We start from the raw sequence: 14942 nt of genomic DNA, 5'->3' as shown, positions 1-14942 counted from the left end.
AAAATATGGATGATAATGTAGGTGATGGTTACGTTTTTCCTTCCCTTTTGCATTCTATTTTAAAAAAATTTGCCTGAGCTGTTCTCACAATAAGCTACACGAATGCTGACTCAGGGTAGAATTGTTCCCAGCTAGAATTCTTCCTTTTCCCTCAGGACGTTTGATACTTCAGAAATGCTGACCTAGAAGGAGCACACTGTTAAAATACAGTTTTATGATAGACCCTCAAAAGACAAACTGATAGACGACTAGCATTCAAAGTCTTTGGCTGAGGTAGGACTATTTGCTGATGGCTGTACAGGAAACAAATTAGATGAAATTCAAGCTCAGGAAATTGGGAAATGCAACTGTGTTTCGTCATGGCTTTTGTAATTGTATTGGTTGAAAAAAAAAAATCAACTAGCTAATATGAGCCAGATGAAGCCAAACAAATTCTGGTGTGGTTTTCCTATATCTGATGAATAGTTCTACGTTTTTTGCAATTTTTGATTATAGATGAAAGCATTGCATTTCAAAATTGTTGCACAGTTACTGAAGTTATTGAATAAGAGATAAGAAGAGAACATAATTTTTTCAAGGTATCAAGATCATATTGGAGTATATTGTGTAGAATTATTGCCAGGCTATTAGAGGAATCAAAATAATTTTCAAGATATATCCATGATTATATATGTTTTCATTCAAAGGTCTCTTGGTGCAAGTTGATAGATCCATTATATCATTTATATATAGAACGATATCTTCCACCACTCACTGAAATGTTATCACCCTGGTTAAAAGATTAATAAATTCAAAATATAATACAAATATAGCATTTTCAGAGGATGAAAATTGAACAATTCAGACTTTCTTATGTAAAGGTTATAGGTTAGCAGAAATATAGCTATTTTTACTTTGACATTTAAGCAGAGAACATTTTCTTGTATTCTTGAAATAATACGCTTAACCTTCCTCCCCCACCCCCATGGCATTCACACAATACAACAAGGATTATTAGAAGAAAAAATTGAAATACTATAATGTGTCAGTAAGGATTCTCTTTAAAAGAGTTAAACTTTGCCAGTAATGGTAAACCAGTTGTTCCAAAGAGATGTTTCCTAAGAAACTTACCCGGCCATTTTTTACAAGAAACAATATTTAACTATAGAGCGAGAATCAGTTACAAAATTTGACTTTAAATGGCTTTCTACTTTATTGCCTGGCAATCTCATGTACTCAGGGTGCTAACCATCTGCATAATCCCCCATGGCAAAATGGATAAAGTAAAAACAAAAGAAATGTGCTCTTCAGGGGAGGAATTATCACGCAGCCGGTTGCCAATTAAGAGGTAGTTACAAACGTATTAGAGTCCAACAGGACTGGGTTTGACTGACAGGACAGTTTGCCTTATAAAGACTGTGCTGCAGTTCAGCCTGAAAGTCTTTGCAGTTCACTAGTTAAAATTTATTTTTGCACAAAATTTATTTTATAGGGTCTATAAGGACTTAACTATGAATGTCACCTTGAAATAAAACCACAGAATTATCACTGGTTTAAATTAATGTTGTATGTTGTTATCTGAAGGGAAACTGGAACCCTTTAAATCAGTTCTTGTTGATGTCTGCTACTTTGAATGCTTACTATCTGCAGTTGGTTTAAATCTTTAATGAATGTGACAAATGAATGCACGGTCACATTCCGAACAAAGAAAGGTTCTGATCTAGTTTCTTCCACTTTGCCATAAGTCATTTGGACAGAAACAATATAAATATTGGAAGACGTAAGAGCGATTTCACGTTAGATCCTTTGGCAGAGAAATATTTCTCTATTCTCAAACATAGTTTAAGAAGTCTCTACTCTTTGCTAGCCCTAGTTCGTCAACCCTATCCTCTACTGCAGGACTTCCTTCTTACTTGTATCAGTTCAATGGTTTTAGTCAAGCTGCATTTTAGAAAACAATGAAATTGTATAGGTAAACAATTTAAACTATTTTTTTTGCTATTGTTTGGTTTTTTTCTTTGGTAAGTCAGATCACCTGAGCAATGGGATGAAGGCTAGAGGTAGAACCAATGTAAGCTTTTTCTTTGCTGAGAAGGAAAACAGTGCAAACCTGCATTCTGAGAGAAGATAAAACACTATTCCTTTCATTGTCATTAGTTGGGCTTGGAGAAGCTGAAAATGCAGTCTTACATCATTGAAACCAGTGCTAAGAAATGTTCAATGTATGGCTTTTATTTTAGTTCTGAGGCCATGTCTTTCTGGTTTTGTTTCCTTTTTTATTTTTGCAGCTGAATAAATAAAAAAACTCCGAAACATTTTCAGTACAATTTTTTAATGTTTTTAATTATCTTTAAGCTTCTGAGGACTACTTCCATCTTTATTATTATCTCTATAGCACGTTTCTTTGAGTCTATTTTGTCCTTAAAATACTTGAGACTTGTCATTCCCATCAGTAATCTTTGTTAAAAAGAGTCACAAAGCCACTTCCCTACATTAAATAGTCTATGAAAGTCTGTTACTGAGAGGAAAGGTTTTGTCTGAGGAGGCTTGGTGTAATTAGCTCTGAGAATGTAGGTCAGCTGATAGATTTGTTTGTTTGTTTGTTTCAGTGTTAAAAGCAGCTTAACAAAATTAAAATTGAATATATGACAAACTAGTAAATTCTTTTCATTGCCTTTTAGAATCAAATAGGAAGATACATTGATTTAATTGCAATACTGAGTAGGAATTTTATTAATTTAAATATTTATTAAAATGTGAATTAGTAGACTGAACAATATCTTTGCTTAGTTCAATATCAGCTAATTTCTCATGAAAAATTTTCTTGATTTTATTTCAATTGTAGGGTTGAGTTTAAGGATAAAATGTTTAAAGTCACATTGGTTTTTAATGAGTATAAAGCTCTGGAATGTTTGAAGGGCTGACAAGATTCAAGGAAGAAAGAAGTTATTAGACAGGCTTCTTAGGGTCCTGAAGAACTTCATGAAAAAGTTCACTGTTAAATATTTTAATTTATTATAATGTTGCATATACAGCTTTTAGAGTACATTTGGACAACTTTGGCATAATTTTCATATATTCAATCACTTTGACAGTTCTGAACCAAAGACTTTACTCTTTAGAGGAAGCATTCTGTGACAAGCATGAACCAAGTCTAAATTTTGTTAATTACCATTGCTCAAAAATCAGACCTCAAAACACAAACCAGAAAGTTTTTCACTGCTCTCTAGGGTAAATATGGGGAAAAAAAATAGAGTCTTAAGTTTCACGGAAAACAACTAAGGTGCACTAGAAATATTTTACAGAGATTTTAAAAAGGTTATAAAGGAATGTTAATAAGATTATAATGGAAACTTAAGTATAATTTTTTTTCTGACAATTACTGTAATATTCCGATACAGAATTACCTGGAACTGTTTGATCATCCCTTTACATTTAGTAGAACTTGACTAGTTGCCAGAAACACAACATCAAATATTAAAACTGCTATCATGCCAGTAATGAAGGAAAAAATGCAGAAGGAATTCTTAATTTTTTGGTATACCTGCACGTGCATTTTTTTCCTTATGCAGAAGTATGAGAAGTACTCAAACACTAATGCAAGCCTGAATTAGATCTTTTTGGAAGTTTAACACTGTTGCTAAGGAAATACAACCATTTATAATTTTCCGTATTGCTCTATGATCTTGAATTTAAAAGAAATTCAGTCTTTAGAACTTTACTGATTAATTCTGCAGGTTGCACAAGTGATCCAGGTCCGTGGCATTTCTCATGCTGTTTTAATCTAAATGTCATCTGTGGAAAACTGCAAAGTCACAGAACTACATTTGTTGTAGTCTCTGTCAGTGGAGGCAAATTTTCTTCAATATTTTAATATCTGCAGTGGAAAAGTGTTTGGTATGGAAAACTTAGCCAGTTACTGAAACAGAAATAAATTCTGAATAGCTAGAGAGTAGAAAAGAAAGACAAATTGTAAATTATATCCTTTGGAAAAGATCTGTGTTATTAAAAGGTGGCAATTATCTACAACTGCAAAGTTGACACTAGTGCTGTTCCCACTGGAAAATAATATGCTTCCCTGAAGGGACATATGCTGTCTCTTTCCCGGAACCATAATCCTCTCTACAGAATTTTATTTCCTCAATTTTGACCTTCAGAACAGCACTGGTGAATTTTTTTTAGTCTGTGACTGGCAAGTCTCAAAGCAAATTTTCTAACAGAAAGGCAATTTATTGAACCACCAAGTCATGTCCTACAATAAAGGTGGGGATGAATATCTCCTTTCCACAGATGACAAGTTTTAGAGGAGACATGAAACAAATTCTGAGCTCAGATATTGGCCAAGTTTGTGTCATACTAATGGCAAAGCTTCTTATTAAATGTTTTGCAAGGTTAAAGAACGTACAACAGCAAAACCTGAGGTAATACTTTTCAAGGTCACTTTCTAGCTGCTGGTATGTCAGAATTAAAGGTGAATGCATGATGTGTAGGTGGTTTGTTGTTTTTAATCCTGATATACTCTCTTCCACCTGTTGTGTTCAAGATAATGTAGTTTTTGTATTGATTCCTTGTAACTTATGGTGATAAAAGATATACTTTATTAAAAAATAATAATTCAAATAATTGTAGTGGTTCTGCCTGGAGAACTGGAATGCAAAGACTGTTTGGTCTTACTTACTAGCTGTTTGCATACCTATTAAAAAATTGAGGAGACTGTACCAACTAAATAGGTATGAGGCATCTTGATTCCTTTTTATATGAGCAATATTTGTTAATAGACGATTTTATTGTTGTCTCTCAATATGAGACAACCACACTCCTCCCTTGGGTGGGAAGAAGAGTTGCCAGCAGATGTCATTTTCCCTGGGAATTCAGAGCAGCTCTAATCATAGAATCAGGAACGGTGTGTAGTAGAGAAGGGAGGAAGAAGGGGAGGTTTTACAGGTGCAATGTCACCTAGGGAAGCCTAATGACCAAGAAGAGAAAAGGATAAGAAATAATGAGACTGACCCTTTCTTATGAGAAGATAGGAGACTTCCTGGACCCAAATACTTTTGGTCCTGAAAAGACGACTGGGACTGACTGCAGGGAGTATGGAAGGGTGTAGGTCATGGATCTGTAATTAAAACAGAAGAGTTAAAAATTAGCTTCTCCTGCTCTCTTAAAGCCAGAGTATGTGGAAAGTTATCTGACTCTTCTAGCTAGAAAGCCAAAAGTGAATTTTCTCAATAACACCGCAGATGTTATTTTCATGAAAGAAATGCTGCAAAGACATTTTTGTACTGAATTCCTGTGCCTAACAGCTGATAAAATACATGCTGAGACCTTTGCCATAAATGTTGAAGGCCTCAGCCCTGGACTATCATGATCAAGACATTTTCTGAAAATTTAGAGAAGTATACTTTTCGTAATAGGCATTACTAAAGATTATCAGTGGATTATCTGTAATTCCTGTAATTGCCATTCTTATTCTCATTCTTTTTGATGCCTTGATCAAAGCCTCATTATACCTCATGCTAAACATCCATGGAATTGATAGTGCTTGCATCAAGCGAGTGCAATAATGTAGCCTGAAAGCATCTATCAACTGATATAATAAGCAGCGGGTGCATGTAGGGAAAGGCTCAGTAAAGTAACAATAATAATATCCCTTCTTTTCAGTAGGGTGTTTCAGGGTTCATTTGAGATATGTGTGCTTCTGGTTATTTAATACAGGAACAGTAGAGAGAACTAGAAATGCAGAAAGTTTTGCCAATGTAATTAGGATCCAGCAGTGAGTGATTCTTCTTGAAGGAAGGCTAGGAGGAAATATCAGCATTGTAAAAACTAATATAGCTATATGAAGAAACAGAAAATACAGATAACCATTTCTGACTTTTGCTATTGAAGCTGCTGCTAATACTAGTGGCATCACTTAATCATATAGGTTGCCACCATCTTAGCTTTCTGTAAAAGAATAAGTTTAATATTCACCTAAAATAAACCTTCTAACTAAACATGTTTAATGACTAGTCTTGCCTTATTTTTGTGTCTTATATTTTTAACATATTAATTTTAATATGCACTAAATAGACTTTTTAATATTTTTATTATTAGCAAGTCTTTCTTTGCTGCTTTGTCTAAGCTACACTATTAATTCCAGATTTCTGCTGCAACTTATGTATTTCTGAAATTCTATTTTGTACCCTAACTTTCCTTTAGAATTTGTTTATCCTTCTTCAGCTTTAGAATTTCAAAAGTTCTGTCATAGAAATCATAGTGAAATAAAAACTGGTGATGTAAACTTTATTTCCATATAGTCCTTTGCTGGATGTCTGCAAGGCGCCACAAAAGTGGAACCCAGAACCTACTGATATGCTGGAGAGTTCACATTTTTCAGAACTTTTATGTCAGATTTTCCATAGCATTAGGTAAATATAATAGAATAAGTTTATTTTTGCTATGTTTTCATTTTATCATTTTTTCATTTATCAGCATGTAAAACTGATGTATATTTCCTGTTATGCATCAAGTGAACAGGGGTTGACACACTTTTCTCTGTCACAGACATCTCAGGAACTAGGAATCTGGTAAAAGGTTTACATATATACAGGTTATCAGATCACTGACTACAGCATGTTGTGGGTTTTTTATTTTTTTTTCTCTCAGATAGTGAATCTAAAGTAAATGCAATTCAAGTTCTGTAGAGAAATGCTCCCTCAATGGGGAATGGTGGGAAAATACTTTTGAATGTGTGAATATACTTTCATTTGTATAAATTTTCCTGTAATGTCTTCAACCTCTTCCTGGAGTTAATTGCTGCTATCTTTCAAGTTTTAGCACTTTAAGTTAAAAAGGCATGAGAAACACACTCTTGTTTCACTGTAATGATATATCATGGTTAACACTTGCACACAAACAGGAACTGAAAGACTGCTTTCCAAGATTTTAAATAGCATAATGGACTGTTAGATTACTGTCGGGCTTAACTTGAATGGCAAAAATCCAGTTAATAACTGTTATACCCACACCGCAAGAAATGATGGTTTGAAAGGAGTGAAGTATGGTGATTCCACCCTTAATGTTTTGGCTTCAGATTTTAAGACTTGAATTGGTTTTCTGTATTTGTCCTAATTAAAGTTTTCTGGAGGCTTTGCAGCTCAGTAATATATAATTTTACTTGCTGTGTCACAAGCTTAATGACTAAGGAGTAAGCTTTGGGCGTTTAACAAGCTTCCTCCAAGTACATTTGTAGTCTTGTTTTATTTTCAGTTGGGATGCTTATATCTAAAATCCATTTGAAATTTTGTTCGATGTTTAAATCAATTCCAGAGAAGTCATATCTTTTGTCTGCTATTTAAATATCTGCTTCTGTTTTATCACAAAGTTTTTCTATGCATGACTGAATTCTGCCATAATAAAAATTTCATGGTGCATTATACGAGGAAGTAAAACAAGGAGGTTATTTCTATCTGGAGGTTATAGCCATGATCACTGTGCAGCTTTACTGGTGCATGTGGTTCTCTGGAGTGCTGCGTATGATTCTCGTTGGCTACACCTATATTGCTTTGGTAGGTATAACCAAGCTTGGATTGAGATTTGCTGTGTCATGAAGCTGGATGATATCTGTGATTGCCTTTAGCATATAAGAAGGCTTACATGGAAGCAGAGCAGAGGTTGGGAACTGAGATAACATCCTTTGATGAACAAGAATACCTAGAAAGTATGTTTCTTGAACCTTGTCAATACCCTCAAGTATGGTATTTCTTTCAATATCAACTACAGTGTATTTTTTTTTCCGAACAATTTCCTTGTGCTTTGTTTACCTGTCTTCCACAGCTTTTCATTTCGTTGGTGAGTCAACTAAATGAGGTATTTGTCCCTCCTTAATTTGGAAAAATAGAGTTTGTATCTCACTGAAAATGTGGCTCTCCATCAATATTTGGGGTATTTTTACCAAAACAGTTTTGACATAAAGTCAAGTCTGCTACTCATTTTACCAGTGTGTTATTCAAAAAAGTTGATTCATTATTTTTTTCTGCTTGCATTTGATGATTATTATATGTAAATCAGTCTTGCCATGGATGAATGAAGTGCATTGACCTAATAGTTTACTTGAATACTTTTCCAAACCTCCCTAATGTGCAAAACTGGTGTGAAAAAAATACTGATATTCAATAACATTTGGTCAAACTTTTAAGATATCTGGAATATTTCCTTAAAGCAAAAGTCCAAAGATGTTTATTGTGATTTTGCAGTCAGCTTCCCGATTCTGAGGGTAAGTATTAGGGTTTAAATTGTGTCTCTCAGGTTAGAAAGGACAATTGGGCAGGAACAAAGAACACTAAAATTTAATGTGAAACTATTTTGGGAATGCAGGAATATAGAAAATAGGTAAAGTATCTAATTTAATTGGATCGATACTTATATTAACTCCTCATCTCGGAATTGTCCAGGAATAACTTGGACAACAAATTATTCACTTCTCCCTGTTTGAACTACCCCTATGTTGGGGACCCTACTGTCCTGACACCTCAGGAAGATTCTTGGGAATATTCTTGACAATATTGAATATTGGTAAATAATGATAAATATTGGAAATATTATTGGAAAGAATATCTTGGGAATATTGTGATGAGGAATATTTTTCTTTAATTTGTATTTTGACAGTCCCATGCTCTTCCAAGCTTCCTACAGTTTTAAGTGACTTCAACCTTTTTAAGTACTCAAGAGCTCAGCAATTGCTGGCATTTGTAGGTCTGTTTTTTCTAAATCTTTCCTTATTCAAGTTCCTTCATGTCAGTTTAGTGCTAATCATAAAGTTAATGATAGTAAGTTTGGCTCTGAGACTCCTAGCCTTACAGATGTGTGTTTTCTTAGTCCCTAGAGCTTTTTCTTCCACCTCCACTGTTACCTCCCCATTTGCAAGGAAGGTTGCTAAGAAACATGCTGATGTTCTGGTTCTGGACAATGGGTAAACAGCTAAGGAATGCTCTCTCCATCCCCTCACAGCTTCTTTGCTCTGCTTTCTACCCTTCTTGACTGACGCTGTGTCCTTCATATTCTCCTTCCAAACTTTTTGCACTTAATTCCTCCAAGGCAGTCTTCACGCTTGTTATCCTTCATTTGCCTGAGCTGTAGTTGTCCATGTAGTTATTACAAAACTACTCAGTTGCTCTTTGACTCCCGTGGGCTGCTGGACTGACCAGAGGGTATTTTCTATTTCTTTCAGTTCCCATTTTGTTGCTATGGTGTGGTCAAATAACTCATGCACTGTTGGTGCTTCTGTCTGGGTCATTGACCGGACACAGTTGATCAACCTGTTCACTGTCACCCACAGTATGAGCTTCTAAAGCAGTACAGAAACTGTGGTGCTATGCAACAGTGGGGAAACATGTTCCCTGTCTTTGTTAAAGTCTTGCAATGCACAGCCACTGTGTGGTTGGATATGGGGAATGCCATGGTGGGTTTCTCAGCAAACCGAAGTCTAACACCGATTTACTTTTTTTTTTTTTTTTTTAATGCAAAAGTACCTTGGAAACACAATGGTCATTCTGAGTCACTAGTTAAGAAATATTAGTCACTTTATCAGGGTAGGTTTGTTAAGAGCCCTGTAAGGCAATGTCCTGACATAACTATATTAGCTGCCCATGCTGGGGATGGGCTCAAACAACAGAGTAGTATATAAACTTACATCCTCTTACAAACTGCCAACAGATAGAATTGGCAGCTCTAGAATCCTGCCTACTTATTGCATTACTTTTTACATCTATGTAACACTGTGTGGAGGTCCAGAAACCTGAAGTGGTGTGCTTGCCGAAGCACAGGAATCAAATCATGAGAGCTAGTGCTTGCACTATAAGCTCTGATATACATATTGCTACTATTCCTGAGAGTGTCAAAGTGGATGGTGTTATCATAATTAACTGTGTTCTGAGCATAAATCTGGGATTATATTTAATTATACAGTGTACCATCTTACCTAGAGTAAACTAATGTTGTATTAAACTAACTGGAATTAAATTGCTCCATCTAAACTGTTTCTAATTTAAAGAGTGCATTTTGGAAATACTCTTCAAAATTGAACTAATTAGCTGGGATTGCCTATTTGAATGGTATACAAAAGGCATGAAATTTGTCCAAAATATGTTAAAAATAATTGAACCATCTGTAAAAAATGAGAGTTTTGCTATGATTGCTCATGCAGATTTTTTAGTAAAATGACTTTATAAAGCAATCTATCGGTCTTTCATATACTTAATCTGCTAATCTAATTTTAAGAATAAAAGTTGATATCTATTAGTACTGCACTGTGATGCTTACTAAAAAGAAAAACAAACCCAACCTTTTTCCCCAAGATTTCTATTGTATTTATAACTGGATTCAGATTCAAGAAAGCTTTTTGAAAATATCCCCTAAATTCATTTGTTTATTTTTCCCTTTATGAATCCCAGCTGCAAACCTGTTTCAGATAAGAAGTGACTATAGTAACACCATGTTCATCTGGTTTGCCTTTAATACACTACTGAAAATCTTGAAGTTGTAACATTTCGGGGCTTAGAACAGGAGTCATCTCATTCAGTATCATGAGCATCAGCTAGTTCTTGAGGTCCTCATATCTGTCAGGGAGCAGCGAGGGCTGACTGTTCCCTAAGGGGTGGGGGGAGCCAAGCAGGACAGACCTGCCAGGAGGGGTTCAAATGGGGCTGGACTCAATGAAATGGGCGACCCCAGGGGTGTGGGGAAGATCCCAGGGAGGTTGGGCAGGGCCAGTAAGGGCTGGTGGTGCTCTCATGGCCCTGAGAGCATCCCTCTACAATATTTTAGTTATTAGCATATTGTTATTATTAAAAGCTCTATGTAACTGTAAGAATGTTCTTACTGTGTTGCTTTTTGTTATCTACAGTATAATTTTTGAAATAGCATCACAAATCATTTACTACCTCTTTTCTGACGACCACATTTACATAGCAGAGCAGAAATAGAAAGTTCAAGTGTTCTGTTAATGAAAAGGTGTATGTATAGTCTACTATGCTTCATATAAAATTATATCTGTGGGGTTTTTTTAAGAAATTATTAATGAATTAGTAACATCAAAGATATTTCTGTGTCAATGTGTCATGCATCAGATATAAAGGATTATACTTCAGTACAGACTTTAAATCAGGAGAAATTATATTTGAGATGAAAATTTCCTACTCTGATACATGTGATTCATTAAGGATTGGGGAAAACCACAGAAAGTTGTGTTCCCCAAATAAAATCTTTTGCCTCAGATGTTTTTGGTTAAAAGGTTTAGCTTAAAAAAAAAAAAAAAAAAAAAAAAGACTTTTTCAATATATGAGATTCAGTATTTTATTTTGCATGGCTGAAAAATGTTCCCTATTAAGATAACTGAGTTCAGAAATCATTTCCAGAAAAAATAAAACTGACATAATCTCACTATCTGAAATTCTTTGTTCTTTTTGTTTTTTCATGTGTTTGCAAACCAAGCTTTTCATTGTCCTGTAAACAGGCAGTATAGCTGAAGGAAAGCAACTTTCCACTAAGGAACTAGCTTCCATTGGTATGCACGAATACTTACAAAATCATCACATGAAGAGTATGAATTGTTCCACTTAAAGATTTTTTTGCTGGTTTTGCAGTGTATGTGAAACAATTCCTGTAAATGCTTAACAAATACAGGTAATCTCAGAGCAAATTTATATAGCACACTAACTGCTACGCTTAATTCATCACACATTCTTGCAGTTCAAGTTAGAATTATAAGGAGTGGGAAAGAAGCCATGGTTGTGTGTATGCTATGCAAAATGAAGAAACAGGAGGGCAAGAATCTGAATTTCCATGCCAGAAAGGGGGAGGAAAAAGGTCAAGTCTCCAGTTACAATTTTTTTGCATGTGCTTTTTATGGAGGAAGATTTCATAATATAGATTTCAGATTGTAGTATTGGATTTTAGGGACTACTTTGCTCCAAGATCAAATAATACTGGTAATCCAAAAGCGGTCTAAGTTTTCTGTACCTTAGGAAATTCCCTGTTCAAGTGTCCCATACCACAAGTTCAGGCAGCAAGAACAGCTTCTGAACCCAGAGGACTGGGGCTGTAAGTATGGCATGGCCTTTTCCAGGGGTAGAAAGTTTGGGATGGGCAAGAGAGACCTGCCTTTTTTATTTCTTTTTCTCATGCATTCAAATTAACTCAGTGTCAAGAAGTAATATCAGGTGATGAAGAACTTCTTCAAGGATGTTCCTTGGAGCTGCTCATGGTAACTTTTACACTGCATGTATATGATTATACTCTAAATATGAAGCATGTCTGTTCCTGATATTCATAACACTGAGCTACAGAGATACATGGAACTCATTTTATAGCACTACATTACTTTATTACATGTAAGGGTATATGTTCTTTATGTTCATCTCTAAATGGAAGATCTGATATACAGCTGTATAATGTCAGCCACAGAAGTAATAGATCTTTGCCCCTTTTGTTCGTGTGTGGGGTTTTTTTTTTGTCAGGTATAACCTAAAACTTTTTTCATTAAGTAAATATACAAAAATTATTTACTAATATAGCAATCAATTTTTTTATAATTTATCAGCTGTTGGCTGACATCAGCCTAGAAGATTATATCAAGAAAGTAACTATGCATGTTCGTAGGCTTGTCTGACTTCAGAACAAATCTTCTTTACTTCCAAATACTTCCACGGTATTTGGAGAGCTTAATCATCCAATTTTTTTTTTTCTATTCTTTGTGTTTATATATTCATCAAAACTTTTTTTTTTTAATTTCCAATTTCCAGAAAAACAGTGTGATGACGTATTTCTAACTCTCTTCTGACATCTGAATGTAAAGTGTTCTTTGGATCACCAAGTGTATTAAATTACAAGCTGAAGTTCACGTCAAAAGAGCAGTAGATCTGGTGACCCAGAGATAAAATTATCCAACATTTTTATGCTGTAGATATATGTTAATTCATATTCATATGACTGACATTCATCTCACTTTATACTCATCTTAAAGATCTATAATTCCACTGATTTCATCTGTCTTCTCCGAGTTGCTAACTCCTCTGAGCAGACTACCTTTGAATACATTGAACCTCTGTCTTTAGGCACTTCCCATGGAAAACAGAGGTGCAGGTAAACAGTGTAGACAAAACACTGGACTGCTTAAATTGATAGGAGTTTTGCCGCTGTGTTTTCTTTGGTCCAGAATTTAAGTTTGCAGCTCTATACTTGACATCTAGGAACTAAGGAATATAGATTTAAGTTCTTAACGTCTTCATCTTGCTTTTTATCTTTTAAATAAGACAAGGAAAGGAGAAGAAAGGAGGTTTGGCTCATCTAATCTTTCATTATCCTGTACTTGAGAATTTGATACCCAAGATCTTCATTTACAATTAGAGCCTGAGCACAAGAAACTTGAGAGGCAGATTTTAGCCTGAGAAACTTATTAAGTATTTTCCTAAGGTGAAAGGAAAGAAACCTTCAGATCGGACTATGAACAGTGTTTGGAAGTATAAGTTACCAAACCCTTAGCTGAGCAGGCAAAAATAGGCATGGTGGTACCCTCCCTTGCTAAGGGTGAGATTATTCTAACTGAGAAGACTCTTCTCCAAATACTGACTGAGCAAAAGTGAAAAGGGCTCCTTAAAAATATGCTTTGGCCATGCAGCTGTCTGTCAGGACAACCTCCTTTCCCAGAGCAGCAGTTGCCTGGACTAATGATCTTCAAAAGACCATAAGGAAAGTGGAAATCAAATCAAGTGTTGAGAAAAAGGTCCTTAGCAGCTGCTTTTGTTGCCGGAAGCTCCCTTGATTGCATCACTTGTTTAGCTCAAACCAGTCACATTGAACACAACGTCTCACTGGTAATTATAGCTTTTTATCTGGAAAGATGGACAAGCCAAACAGCAACTTTCATCTGCCAGATTCTGTGATGCAGAGCTAATTGGCAGGATGTTAGAAAGGTCATAGCATGGTCCAGTGAGAGATTAAGCACACCTGAACTCTTAGAAATTAGCTCAGAATAATTTCAGACTTCCCAGGGAGCTGAGTGTCATTTAAAGTTAATAATCACAGTGAAAACAACTGGGAAGAATGTTTCTTGCAGAGGAAAGCCCTGGATTCAAAGGAAAGGAGTGTAAGGTATAGAAAATTTAAGTGCAAACCTAATGCATCATTCAAGTAAAAATAAATCTTTATATATGGCTCCTTAACTCCTTTCAATCTTTTCTTAAAAAGCTTTCAAGAATAGGAAGAACCACTATGTTAAATGACACACACACGCAGACACACACACACAGAGACACAAGAAATCTGTCTAACCTAATATGCTTAATCCAGGAATGACCAATAATGGATGCCCAGAATCTAAGAATAAAACGAGTATATAATAATTTTCAGAAACATTTTCCTAGCCCTTAGTCATTCCTACCTAAGACACTTCCCCAGCTGTTTCTGTGAGGTGGTGTACTGGCGTTGGATAAGCTTACCTAAGCATGGGTAAGTGCTAGCAAACTGCCAGAAGCATTAATGTACCCATGGTTTCACTGCAAGCTTCAGGGGAAGAACAGTGTGGTAGCAGGTGATTCCAGGGAGGAAAGTGCCTCTCTGCACCATCCTAATTTTCCCTCCCCTCATGCACTCACCCTCCTCCAATGAGAGCATGATCAGTAAGCTCTTTGTTTTTTTTTTTAGGCTGGGTTTCTCTTGGCTCTCTGTTGAAGTTCTTCCCCTTTCCCGTGCATCTGTCCTTCCCCGGAGGAGTGGATCTAGCTCCTCCTTCTTCAAGAAACAAAATTCGATTCTGTCTTCATTTCTGAGATTCCTTAAGCTGGCTTTGGACACAGGATATGCCTACACATATATATGTAAACATTCCTCAAAAGCTTAAACTTAGTAGGATGCTGATAGCAATGTAGTCATGCTGCAAACTGACTCCAAAAATGTTAAGAGGGTACTTAACATCATACAGTGTT

At 35.5% G+C, this 14942-nt stretch overlaps 1 protein-coding gene across 1 annotated transcript in view; it reads left to right on the top strand.

Annotated features, from left to right (window-relative positions):
• SGCZ (sarcoglycan zeta) overlaps positions 1-14942 on the top strand; it is a 523674-nt gene that overhangs the window by 436383 nt on the left and 72349 nt on the right. The window lies entirely within an intron of this gene.

This window comes from Aptenodytes patagonicus, chromosome 4 (assembly GCF_965638725.1).
Source record: "Aptenodytes patagonicus chromosome 4, bAptPat1.pri.cur, whole genome shotgun sequence".
Classification (NCBI taxonomy): Eukaryota; Metazoa; Chordata; class Aves; order Sphenisciformes; family Spheniscidae; genus Aptenodytes; species Aptenodytes patagonicus.
The sequence above is the reverse complement of the archived record's forward strand: the minus strand, read 5'-3'. Positions and strand labels throughout refer to the sequence as shown.